The sequence below is a fragment of the Leptonychotes weddellii genome, chromosome 12, assembly GCF_054177405.1.
Source record: "Leptonychotes weddellii isolate Sample4059 chromosome 12, ASM5417740v2, whole genome shotgun sequence".
NCBI lineage: Eukaryota > Metazoa > Chordata > Mammalia > Carnivora > Phocidae > Leptonychotes > Leptonychotes weddellii.
In genome coordinates, this window is record NC_138380.1 from 1,471,032 (window position 1) to 1,483,554 (window position 12,523).

A 12,523-nucleotide genomic window follows, 5' to 3' on the forward strand; every position below is an offset into this window, starting at 1 on the left:
TAAAAAAAAAAAAAAAAAGAATCTGTCTCACAGAAACACAACGGTTAAATCGGCCAATGGGCACACCGCAGGCTGCCACAGTGGAAGCACAGCGAGTTTAGCTTCTGGTTTTCAACTTTGGTTTTTAGACACTTTCTTATTATGGGCTGTGGTAACAGCAATGGGGCTCAAGGAACAGAAATGTCTTCCTCACAGTTCGGGAGGCTGGAAGTCCAAGATGGAGGCTCCAGCCCGTCCCGTCCCCCGAGAGCTTTCTGCCTTCTCCCTGCTCCTCATGTAAGGCAGAGCGGGAGCTCTGGGGTCTCTTCGTGTAAGGACACCAATGCCATCCCGAGGACCCTACCCCCATGACCTGATCTAAACCTAATCCCCTCCCAAAGGCCCACCTCCATATGCCATCCCACTGGGGCTTAGCGCTTCAGATACGAATTTTGGGGGGACACGAATTTTCAGTCCGTAACAGGCACGCACACTGACACATATTCCCACCACCAGCATCGGTCACAATGGTTGCCAGCAAATACCCCGTATCCCTCAGAGAGCGAGTGGGCCAGCATGTATTATGCACTTACTGCATGCCAGATGCTCTATATGTGTCCTTTCATTAATGTTAGGATTGACAGATGTTGTTATCCCCATTTTACAGATAAGATAAGGGAACATAGGCCGAGAAGCATAACAACATGCAGGGAGGGAGCTGCGTCGAGAACCGCCAGGCTCCTTCACCCAACTCCCGCACACCAATCACCAAGTGCCCACATTACATACAAAATACAGATGTATGTTCTCCGAACATCTCACTGACTTGGAAGATCCTGTTCTGAAATGCATTAACACAGATTAGGTGTTTTTACCTCCATTTTGCAATGGGTTTCCTAAAATTTCACCCAAAAGCTATATTTTGTGGACAACCAAATAATGTGTTTCTATTCACAACAGTAAAATAAGGACATTGTTGTGAACTATTCTGTATTTGGTTTTTCTTTAATATTTTCAGGCTATGTTTAAATGCATTTTAATATAAAGGTGAATGTTGCATTAATAAGAGGCAGCTAGGTGCTCCAATTGTCGATGGCCCGATGCAGTCTGTTAAAATCTCTTTAGCTGGCAAGATGGATATTATTAGCTCTGTATATCATTAAAAGGCCCGTGTTTGAATCAGATAGTTCTTATTAATTTAACTATTTAACCAAATTTGCAATCATTACAACCCCTTTCAAAAGAAAAATTGTATTATCAATATATTTCCCATCAAGTATTCCTAGGAACTTACAATTATCTATAGATATATTCATGCTCTGAATGAGGTCCCGCATGCTAAATATTTTATCTTCTCCACCTGGTATCCTTTAGCATTGAAAGATGTTTTATAATAGTTTGGGAAACCCAAACTCTCTTTATCTCAAGTTACAGGGCATTGGTGCTAAGGAAGGTTATTTTGATATATTTAAGGCATGCTGGTAATTCCCATGCATATTTTTTGGTCTCTGTGGGAGCCCAAGCAAGCACCTCCCTGTGGTAACGAGAGTGTGGAAGATTCACTAACTAAGGACAAGTGCGGCTCACTAGTCACGTAGAATGATGTGGTGAAAATGGGAAGGGTGAGGGGTAGTAATGCTGATGATGAGGATATTAATAAAATGTGGCCTAAACTGCTCTTTAACTAAATCAATAAATCCCAACCGAGAATCTCCAGGTCTCCAAGCATTGAGGAAGGTAGTCATGGGGGAGGGGGAAGACGGTGCCTTACAGATCATTTCAAAATATTGAAAGCTTAATAGAAATCTTGCATTTTCTCCCCAGGAGGCTGCCTTGACCAAAGTCTGCAGCATCTCTGGTCGAGCTGGAATCAGCTCGGGAATTAGCACTCCCATGTAGGCCAGAGTGTATGCATTTGACTAAAAAAAAAAAATGCATTATTTTTAATATGGTTAAGTATGCAAGTATAAGGTTTATAGGGTAAAATGGGAGGGAGCTTTCATGTTGCAAAGTTTAAGAAGCAACCGACAAATAAATTATAAGAAGATTATAAACAGATCAATCTATATTTATAATGAACACCAAAATGCTTACTTACAAATTCTCATGACTAGATATTTGTTTGGGAACCAGAGGAAAAGAATACACACTTTGAAAACGGCCAAGTAAAACTGACAGTCAATAGTAGTGAATACATTCTAATAGGTCCCTGTTCGAACAAATCACCACTCACCATTGAGGAAGTGCTGGCCTACACCCTACAGACTACCATAGAATAAGAATATTATTCTATTCTACTTTATTCTAGAAGAATGGAATTGATCCTGGTTATTTGAGAATTAATACACTCTTCGCTCCCCCCCTCCCAGGACACATCGCTGTGCTTTCCCTTCCCTGATGCCTTAAAAATCAAGGGCGACACAGAGAGACCAAAAGTTGCCCGTGGATACTGACGGCCTTGGAAGTCTATTCTATGTCCACCAAAACATCAAAACTGAGGTGAGCATTCATGAAGAACGAGAAATAATGGCTTTAAGAATTTCCAGTGCAATTTTGCCAATGAAGAGAATAAAGGAAATCAACCCCGTCATCAGCCTCCTCTTAGGGATAAGCCTTCCAGCTCACCCTACTGCAACCAGAAGACCCAAAGGAGATGCATGTCTGTAAAAAGTCCCTGGATTGTTTAAGGACCCAGTAGGTTTTCATACAATTCTTAACTTTCGAATCCTAGAAGCTAGAGACTCAGCTGTCTTTCCAGGACAGCTTCTAGCTCCTGACTCTCCCTAGAACCCCCAGCACCAGGTTTTTGAGGCCTGATGGCTTTAGGTGAAATGCAAGGTCGAGCTAGGTTGATTTAGTGCATTATTAGCTGTTTATACAGTACCGAAGCGGCACATGACGTATGAAAAATGACTTTCCGATCTCAGGGAATAAATCAGGGCCAGCAAGTGATTCCACTTAATACTTAACTTTAGCCAGTAAAATATTACACCTGTTATTATTCAGGGCAAACACAGCCCCTTCCATTTGTTTATTGAGGAAACAATTTATTTGAGGACATTTAATTGCAATAGTGAAGCCTGACTTGGGGGTTAATCCCAGTTTATCGATGCAATTAAAAGCAGTGTGTGCTGTGTCTCATATTTATTATCTAGAGGTAGAATGTTGACAGAGCCCGGGTGTTGAGCCCGTGTGCTTGAGAGTCTCTGTGTTGCGTGAGGTGCAAGGTGGGGGCCACCAGCATGCGTCCCACGAACATCACTCTTTGTGCTTTCTGTAAGCGTTTGCGTAACCTAATTGGGGAAAGGCTCTAATTTGATTTTACTTGGAGCAATATGGTTTCGAATTGTTATATAGATCAGCACTGTTTGGTTTCTTGTCAATGATTCATGGTATTTTAATGCCCAACAGACAAACACTAAAGCTCCTCATCACACATTTGGCAGCATTCCACGATTACCTTGGCCGGAATTCACCCCTTTTTCCTTCCCCAGCTGCTAGATACCTAACCCCCTCTATCTTAGATTTTACTAGCTCTTGCCTGAGTCGATTCCTGGGTGCTTGCTCCTCTCATCTGGCAACAACCTCCCCACAGCTTGGGGAGACCTATCTCCTGGGGAGATGCCCGGGGTGGGGAACAGAAAGTCTGAAGCCCGCAAACACTCCACCCCTTACCCGGGTCCATCATGAGACATGGCCAGAGGAGGCTATTCCAAAGATCTTAAAAACGTCTCACTTTCCCCCCCTATTCGTGATGATTTTCTTTTTTCTGGTCCTAACTCCGTAGTTTTGTTCTGGCTTTTTAAATGTTATCTTTAATTGTCTTTCTACTTAAGATTTACCTTCCAGTATTGGGAGTGATTTCCAGAACTGCCTGGAGACCTTTCCGTGTCCTCCCTCCTCCCCTTCTGTCTGCCTCCTCCCCAACCACCGAGGTGCATCTCTATATAATCTCTTCATTGCCTCAGGTGGCCTTGGCACCCAACTGCTGTTCTGGTTTGAGTTAGTGACCCTCTCTGTGGGTCCTAACTGCCCTATGGCTCAGTGCCTGGTAGCATGCTCCAAATGTGCTGGTGGTTGAACTCCAGCTCTCCTTGACAAGGAAACTGGTGGACAGAGCAGAGGTGCTTCGTTTTTTATCAGAAATACGAAACTTTATCCTGCTGGCAGGGCAAATCAGCCCTTCGTACACATGGCAATTGTTTCCCTCTGAGGCACTAGGACTCGAGCTGGTCTGTTGCAAAGCCACCTTTGCAAAGAGCCACCCAGCTGTTGCAGTAATAATGGTGAGCAAGGAGAATCTTGGGCCACGCACGTCTGGGTTCAAATCCTGACTCTGCCACTTTCAAGATCTGCGGTCTGGGGGCAAATCAACCAAAGCTCCTGCTTCCTCTCCTGCTTCCTCTCCTGCAAAATGAGCATACGACTGCATATGGCAGCTACTTTTACTAGATTTTTCAACAATTTAAATGACCCCTTTTCCACAAAGCTTCTACCATATTAAAAAAACAAAACAAGTTAAAAAAAAATTCCCTTATCGAAAATGTAATTTTTTTGAAGTTTGTGATTTCATTTAATATTTATTTATTTTTAGAGAGAGAGAGAGAGCACATGAAGGGTGGTTGGGGAGGAGAGGCAGAGGGAGAGGGAGAGAGAAAATCCCAAGCAGGCTCCATGTCCAGCGCAGAGCCCCACATGGGGCTCGATCTCATGACCCTGAGATCATGACCTGAGCCAAAATCAAGAGTCAGATGCTCAACCGACTGAGCCCCCCAGGCGCCCCTCTTTCTCATTCTTATACATCATTATACATGATTTGATGGGGGTTTCTAATTGTTCATATGCGCACTTTTTTTTCTCTTCTAAGAAGGAATGGAGTTCCTTGAGCACAGAAAGGGTATTTTAAGCTCCTGCCCATCCTTCAGTATCAAGCTGGTCACACCAAGTGGCTTAATAAGTACTTGCTGCTCTGGATCCTGTTAAATGGCCCATTTGGGGCCGAGAGATAGGACAGTGTAGGTGCAGATGTCACCCCAAGCAGGGGAGGGGACACTGAATTCCTCTGCCCAGCCACAGTGTGAGATGCTCTCACACAAACGGCATTCCAGAGAGCACAGTTTGAGGGGGCTCTCACTTGTCTGGCAAACAACCTACTTTGGGAGATTACGAGGGCTCCCAGGGCCCTTGGCTGGCCTATCTTAGGCCACTGCTCTGACCACCTTCAGATTGAACAGTGGACATGAAAACAAAGTCCATCCATTTTGCTGCAGGCCCAGCCCTGACCCCAGGGTGCATGAGGGAGCCAGGCCAATTTCTGCAGATTTTCTAGTGCGCTCTCATTGCTGAGGACTATTTTCCCTCCTTAACTGTCAGTAGACAACCCTCGCTAATAACCGGAAAGAGGAGGTGAGCAAATTTTTATTTTAGCCAGCAGATGACTTTGGGGTGAAAAAAACGAGGTGGCCGGGGCGCCTGGGTGGCTCAGTCGTTAAGCGTCTGCCTTCGGCTCAGGTCATGATCCCAGGGTCCTGGGATGGAGCCTGGCATGGGGCTCCCTGCTCAGCGGGGAGCCTGCTTCTCCCTCTCCCACTCTGCCTGCTTGTGTTCCCTCTCTCACTGTCTCTCTCTGTCAAATAAATAAATAAAATCTTAAAAAAAAACAAAAAACGAGGTGGCCTGCCCTTTGTACCCCCAGAGAAAAGCTAATCTGCTGGGATGGTTGGGATTGGAGATGCTTTAGGAGCCTGGCAGAATCATTCAGATTGCAGGGTCCTCCCCCTCAATGCCCCCAGGCAGAAGTGCTGAAGGAATGGGCTACCAGCTTCACCTGATCTAAAATCCTCCTCTGGGCTCAAACAATGCCACTGGGTTAAAGACCCCCATCCTCCCAGCTACCATCTTTCCCTGAGAGTGGGGTGCTCTGGGGAGGGGCGGTGACAGAGGGAGCCCCAGCTGGGAGTCGGCAAACAGGCCCAAGTCCCTCAGGTCCAGATTTGAAGTGTTAAATGTCCTCCTCCTCCCCAAGCCAGCCCCATCAGGGGCAGTCAGTGAGCTGGACCCTATCAGGTCTGGAGGAGAAGGGAGACGTTTCTGTGGAAGTGCCGCGATCCGCCCAAGCTGAGGGGAGGGGCTGGGACACCTTCAGGTGCCTCAGTGAGGCTCCTGTCCCCACTTTTAGGACATAGGCCTTGAAGAGGAAATGGGGGTCTCTCTGCTCTGGAGAAGAAAGCTGAGCTGACTGGGGAGCTATCTGAAAGACGTGGGGAGAGAAGGATTGGTTAGAAATACACAAAATAGGTTTCCACCCTCATTCCCCCTGGAAGGAAGGGGAGAGCTAAGGAGCTCCGGGACACCCGGACACCGACACGGCTGGTGGACCTAGTGGACGCACCCGTCTGGCCGCTCTGCCAGCGATGGCTCCTGGAGCCTGCCTTGCTGGTGAGCAGGGGCCTCAGGAGAGGGGAGCTTACATGCGGGCTGGGGTGCGCGCAGGGGTGCCGCTGCCCCCCCCCCATGGCGACAGCACGGAGGAGTCCTGCGGACCGGGCTCTCGGCACCCTCCATCTCCCACCTCGCAGGACGCGCCTTGGGCACCAGGCCACTGACCCTCAGGGCAAACGAGCGCCCACGCCCAGCGGGAGGCAGCCGAGCAGGGGCCGCGGGGACCCCGGAGCCCACCCGGTGGCCTCCGCCCCGCCCCCCTCTGCCCACGGCGGGACGGGGCGGCTCCCCCACCTGTGACTCTGCGCGCGGGCCGGGGTTGGGGCTGGCGCGGTGGTGGGACGGGGGCTGTGCTGGGGAAGGGGGTGAGCTGCGGGCCTGGGGCCTACAGCAGCCCCCGCACGGTGGGAGGGCGCCGGCCCCAGCAGCAGCCCCGTAAATCTTGCCGGGAGGAATTAGTTAATTTGTCCTTGAATTAAGGAACGGTGGATCCCTCCCCGTTTAAGCTGAGCTCTCGAGACAGCTGTTGGGTGCTTGTGGGGAAGCGAACGTCGTCGAGGAAAGGTCCACCGCGCGCTCCCCAAAGCACAGGTGTGGCCCGCAGTGAGGGCCGGCGGGCTGCTCCGCCGCAGAGGTCGAGGGGGCCTGGAGACGGAAGCCTGGGCGCGCGAGGGCCGTTTTTTGAAAAATGATCTCAAGTCTTGTAAGGCAGCAAGTCGGGGGCAGGAATGGAACAGAAGGTGCCGGGGAGCCTGGCCCTGCGGCCTTCCGCTCTGCGCCCCGGAACCCGCCCCAGGCCTCACGGGGCTCTCGCTCCGCCAGCGCCGCGCTGGGCCCCGGGGCGCGCAAATGCGCGTGAGGCGACGGCCGCGAGCGAGCGGCTCCGCCGGCCAAGGGCAACCTGGGGGGACTCAGGCTCGCGCGCCCCGCGCACGGCAGGGCGGCCCTGGGCTCCTCGGCGCTCTCCGCACCCTCCAGCTAGCCGGCTGGGACTAGATTTAAAACAGAATTACAAAGAAGTGCTCCGGGTGGCGGAGGGTGCCCACCTACCCCGGAGGGAGCTGCCAGGCGGCCAGGGGGCGCATTCGGGCCAGATAGTTAAGACAGATGAGAAGCGAGTAGTTAAAACCCACATTATATAGTTCTGTCGGGTATAAAATTACATGTGCTGACCCATATATTCTAACTGGAAACGGACTCGAGTCACTTAAAATATTGTAACGTCGATAGGACTAATTAATTGGAAATAAGAAACGAAAGAATACAATTAAACGAGAAGAGAATCATTTTCTAATTTAATAGAGGGACATTTATAAAGATCACAAGCTAAAAGGCATCGAATGATTCTATCGACATTCTATTAAATCAGCCCCCGCGGCCCCTGGCAGCAGGAGGCGGCCCCAGGCCAGTGCAGCATCTCGGCCCGGGTTCGGTGCCTCCGTGGACGCCCCGGCCACAAACCCGGTGTCTGCGTCGGATCCGACCCCGGCCCTTCCCGCAGAACTGACTCTTCTCTGCCCACGGCCGAGCCCGGACGCTCGTTGTTGCCCCTGGCCAGGGGAATCCTGCCTGCCCGCCTGCTAGTCCTGGGCTCACGGATACATTACAACAAAATTACTAATTGGAAAATGAAATTGTCAATAAAGCATCCCCCCTCGCGTATACAATATCCTTAAATATTAAGGTATTTTATTAGACCCATTTCCTAACAATAATTTATTGCAATAAAACAGACACCACAGGTCCCCTTAAATTGTCTTTTCATAATGAATAAATTTAAGCGGCTAATTAATATATAAACTAGCCCAATTTGTCAAGTTGATTTGTATTTTAGTTAATTGTGAAAGTAATTACCACACGGTCAAATTAACAGCTTTCTGGAAATGACCAAGCCTGAGGTTTTATTTCCTTCCTGGGTGAAGAAAATTCATTTTTCCAAGCTCTTGATGTGATGAATAAAAGTCATAAATCTGGGTGATTGGTGCAGGCAGAGTCTAAATGGCTTCATATTTCATTTTAGGTTTAATAGAAATATTCATGCTCTGTTTTAATGAAATTAAATTGAGGGGGGATGGGGTCGGGAGGCGACAGTGGCCCAGGGCTTAAAGGGACAGCGCACGTTTTCCTCCCCCCACCCCACCCGCCCACAGGCCGGGGCCTCCAGGTCACCTCCCCCATCTGCAGATCTGCCGGTCCAGCCTGCGGGGAAAGGCGGTGTGCGTGTGTGGGGGGTCCATTCTGCAGCCAGCTCACCTGGGGCAAGGTGGAGGGAGCGACACAAGATCCCCTCCTCCCCAGCTGTCCTCCCAGCAGCCCAGTGCCCTCCCCCACGTGCCTGTAGAGGTCACCAAGCAAGGTCAGGGTCAGCTTCGGGTGTAGGTACAACCCCGCCCAAGTAACACCTTTCGGCTCACCGTCAGCGCTGTCCGGACACAATCCAAAATCGGCACTCCTCTCCCTTCCATCACGGGAAGGATGCGCAGCCTTGGGACAGACACTCTGTGGACCCCCAGGCTCCCCCACTTACACCCTCTGCTCCCTGCCCCCTGCAATATCCCCCTCCGGCTCCACCGTCTGGGGCCACCTAGCCTGGAAGGCAACCGGCCCCAACCAGGACTGTTGGGGCCCAGGACAACCGCCCCAAAGCACTGGGCGGCAGAGGCCTCCCCTCACAGAAAGAGTAAGTCTTCGGACCCAGCATTTCCCATATTCATTTGTGTTGCCATGCTTGGAGTTTAGGGGGCCACGCTGTCAGCCACTCTGGGGGCGTGAGGTCAGTGGGGCGTCCCTGGGCCCCAGGACCGTCCTCGCCAAGCAGCCCCTTAATGGAGCTGATCTGTGACTTGTTGATTTCCCCTGAGCAAATAAGGCTTTGATGCAGTTCCAGCAAGAGTGGTTAGCTGATGAATTGACAAAAACTAATCAGCTTTATTGGGAAACAGGTTAAGGGCACGGGCGTGTCAATAATTCTCAGCCTGACCCCCTCATGCATTAACCGAGGCAGGCTGATTAGAGTAAGAAGACTGGCTCGCATTTTGCACTGAAATTGCTTTCATAAACTCACCATTATTAGCAGTCGATGCGAGCAGCTAATTTAGAGAAGACATCCCAGGCATGTCACATCTATCATCCGGGTTTATGTATCATTATCTCATTTACAGAATGTCGCAGTGTAATATGTGTTTTTGGCAATAGGCTTGGCCCCGCGCCTGGATCGCGCCGCTCTTTTTAAGCAGCACGGCGGGCCTCCTTCCGCACCGCCCGGCCTGGAGACCCGCGCGCTAAAGGCGGGCAGCCGGAGGACGCTTCCCAGGCGGGCCCGGAGAGCTGGGAGCCACGCTGCCCTCCTCCACCACACACACGTGCGCACACTCGAAACGCGCGTGTACAAACTCCCGCACACGCGCTCCCACGCATGCACACGTGCGCACGCCGCCGGCGCCCCAGCTCCTTCTCCCGCGCGGCCCTGGAGCGCCGCCCGAAGTGAGGATTTGCTCCGGCCTCGGGCCGGCCGCGTCCAGTTCGGGGTTCTGCCCTGGCACCCCCCCCCCTCCCCGCCCCTCTCCCCAGACTCGGGCGGCCAGCTCCCCTCCGCCTGGGGACAACCGCCGGCCCCGGAAGGCCCCTCTCCGCCCTCCCGGCTGCCGGGGCGGCGGGCCTGACCTTCCCACCCCTGGGCGGGCCGCTCCCCTCCCCTGGCGGCGGCGGCTCCCCGGCCCAGATGCGCCCGGGCGTCCGGAGTGGGCCACCTGTTCCGCCGGGTAATTATTTTAATGTAAGGGCCCAGCGTCAGCGGGTTCGCGCCTCCTGCGGCGACAGACGGCGGCGAGGCCGAGGAGGCTCTCAGCCTTTCAATGGAATTTCCCAGATGGGCCGAGGGGACGCCGGGGCGGGTCACCAGGGGCCCTTTAACGAGTTCATTAGCCAAATTATCTTGCCGGCAGCACGGAGCCCCGGAGACCAGGGGAAGGGGGCGGGGCGGGGGCAGGGCGGCGGGTCGTTCTCCACCCCCACCCCTAGGTCTGGGCAGAAGCAGTGCAGAAGGGGAAATGGCCCCATCCCACTGGTGTCAGGAAGAAGGGACCCCAGATAGAGTGCGTTCAGCAGCAAACATTCCACCTCGCGCCACCCTTACGTTGGACAGGCAGGAGCCCTGCTGGTCAAAGGCCAAGTGGGAAAAACTGATTAGAATCCTGCCATGAGGAGATTATAACATAATCACCAATGTGACTAGGGGGTTCCGGCTAAGGCCCCCCCACAGGACTGGAAGTCACCGCTGGCCCTTTTGCTGTGGGCTCTGGAGCAAAGTGCCTTGGTTTCCCAGAGACATAGTTTGCCCGCCGGTAAGACTGGGGACACCGTACGTATTTTCAGTTATAATCTCATTGGATGAGACTACGCAAGAAGGTACACTGAGGCACGGCACCCATGAGTGCTTGGGGCATGCGGGCCGAGCAGGGGCACTAAGAGCCGGACGCCATCATTTTAAAACTGGCTTCCCAAGCCACACTTACTACGTGGATGACATCAACTTCAGATTCCTCTTGGGTAAAACATTCCCTGTTCAAACCGTAGGGTAGGCAGCAGGTTCCTGATACACTAGCTTCGTTCTGCCAGGCTGACCACACACTCCACCTAAGCTTAGGAAGTGTGGCTGGGGTAGGATGTGAGGGGGAGAAGCTGCTTCAGGAAGGCGCCGTGGGAATAACGTCCTGGGTAACCCAGCCAAGTCCTACGTGCAAACAGAACCGCCCCCCCCCCCAAGTCCACTCCAAGCCTCCAAGCCTGAGATCTGTCCCTTGGGCCTGGAGTGCGCACCTGTGGGAAGAGGCAGGGGGCAGGGTGGAAAGAGGGGAACTTGACCACAGACACCATTTGCCCATCTTAGGGAACATCCCTCCAGCTCTGGAAAATGGCATGAGAAGGAATTCATCCTTCTCTCTCTCTCTCTCTCTCTCTCTCTCTCTCTCTCTCTCTCTCTCTCTCTCTCTCTCGGCAGCCAGCAGCCTCAGCTTCTGCCACCTCAGCACTACTAAAGAGACCAATTAGCAGTGACTTCCTGCCATTATCCACCGTGGATTTGGACATTACCGTGCGACTATCCAGCCATCATTCGGAGTCAGAAGGCACTAAAAATTTCACATACCAAAGCATTAAAACATCGCAAGCAGCGTCTTGTTTTTTGTACTTCTCCCCTGGAGCCTCCCTACCTGCAGGACAGTCCAGGCTGGGGTGCACACCCACCTGTGTAGGTCTGGTCTCCCCAGGGGCTGAGCTGCTGGTGTGAGCTCCGCACCCCTCTCCTTCAGTTGCGGTGGGGGGAGGGGGTTGTCTCGGGCACAGGGTCCCAGAACCGCCGTGGGGAGCGTTTAGAGAGCGAGCCTTCGATGACCAGACACATTTTATGGGGGAGACTGCAAAGCTGGGCTCCTCTAAAGCAGGTGTGTGTTGTGCCCAATCTTAAAATAAGAAAGCCCTTAGGTCAAGACTCCCTCCCCACGAGGTGCAGGTCAGGTGTTAGCTTATCTAGAGAGGGGTCATGAAGGTTACAACAATCAAGGCTGACTTCGCGGGCATGTGTGTTCTGTACCTTGTTCCTGACAACAGCATGAAAGAGTGAACCTGAAATTAAAATCTAGCAAAAATACAAGCTACTTGGGGGATGTTCTTCATCTCTGTTGAAGACTGTTGTCCCCCAGCTTGATTAAAGGACTCACGTGACCTTCCCCATGCTCCCCGATGTCTTGGTAGGAATTTGTTTCTTTGTAGCCCGGAGCTTCGAATTTGTGCAACAGAGAGGCTGGAAACACTTTCAGTTTTCTGGGTTAGAAGGAAAATTGCAGGTGGATATGTTCTGTCTCCACACGAGGGGCAGGGCTGAGCATATCTCCCCCTGCCCGGCCCACCCAGCAAGACCTGTCCCTTCTCTTTGGTGTCTATGGAAGCTGGGAGACTGCCCAAGATCTGAGCATAAAGCAGATATTATTGTATCTGGAGAAAATTTCCAAAAATAGAGGGCCCTTAGGTTGCTGAATTTTTAGGCATTTAAATCCTGCAGCATCCTCCTGACCTCTTAGCACAACCCCACCAGTGAGCCCCGTTT

At 51.9% G+C, this 12,523-nt stretch overlaps 1 protein-coding gene across 4 annotated transcripts in view; it reads right to left on the reverse strand.

Moving 5' to 3' along the window:
- The window catches only part of DNAJB6 (DnaJ heat shock protein family (Hsp40) member B6), a 398,231-nt gene that overhangs the window by 263,053 nt on the left and 122,655 nt on the right, over nucleotides 1-12,523 (reverse strand). The window lies entirely within an intron of this gene.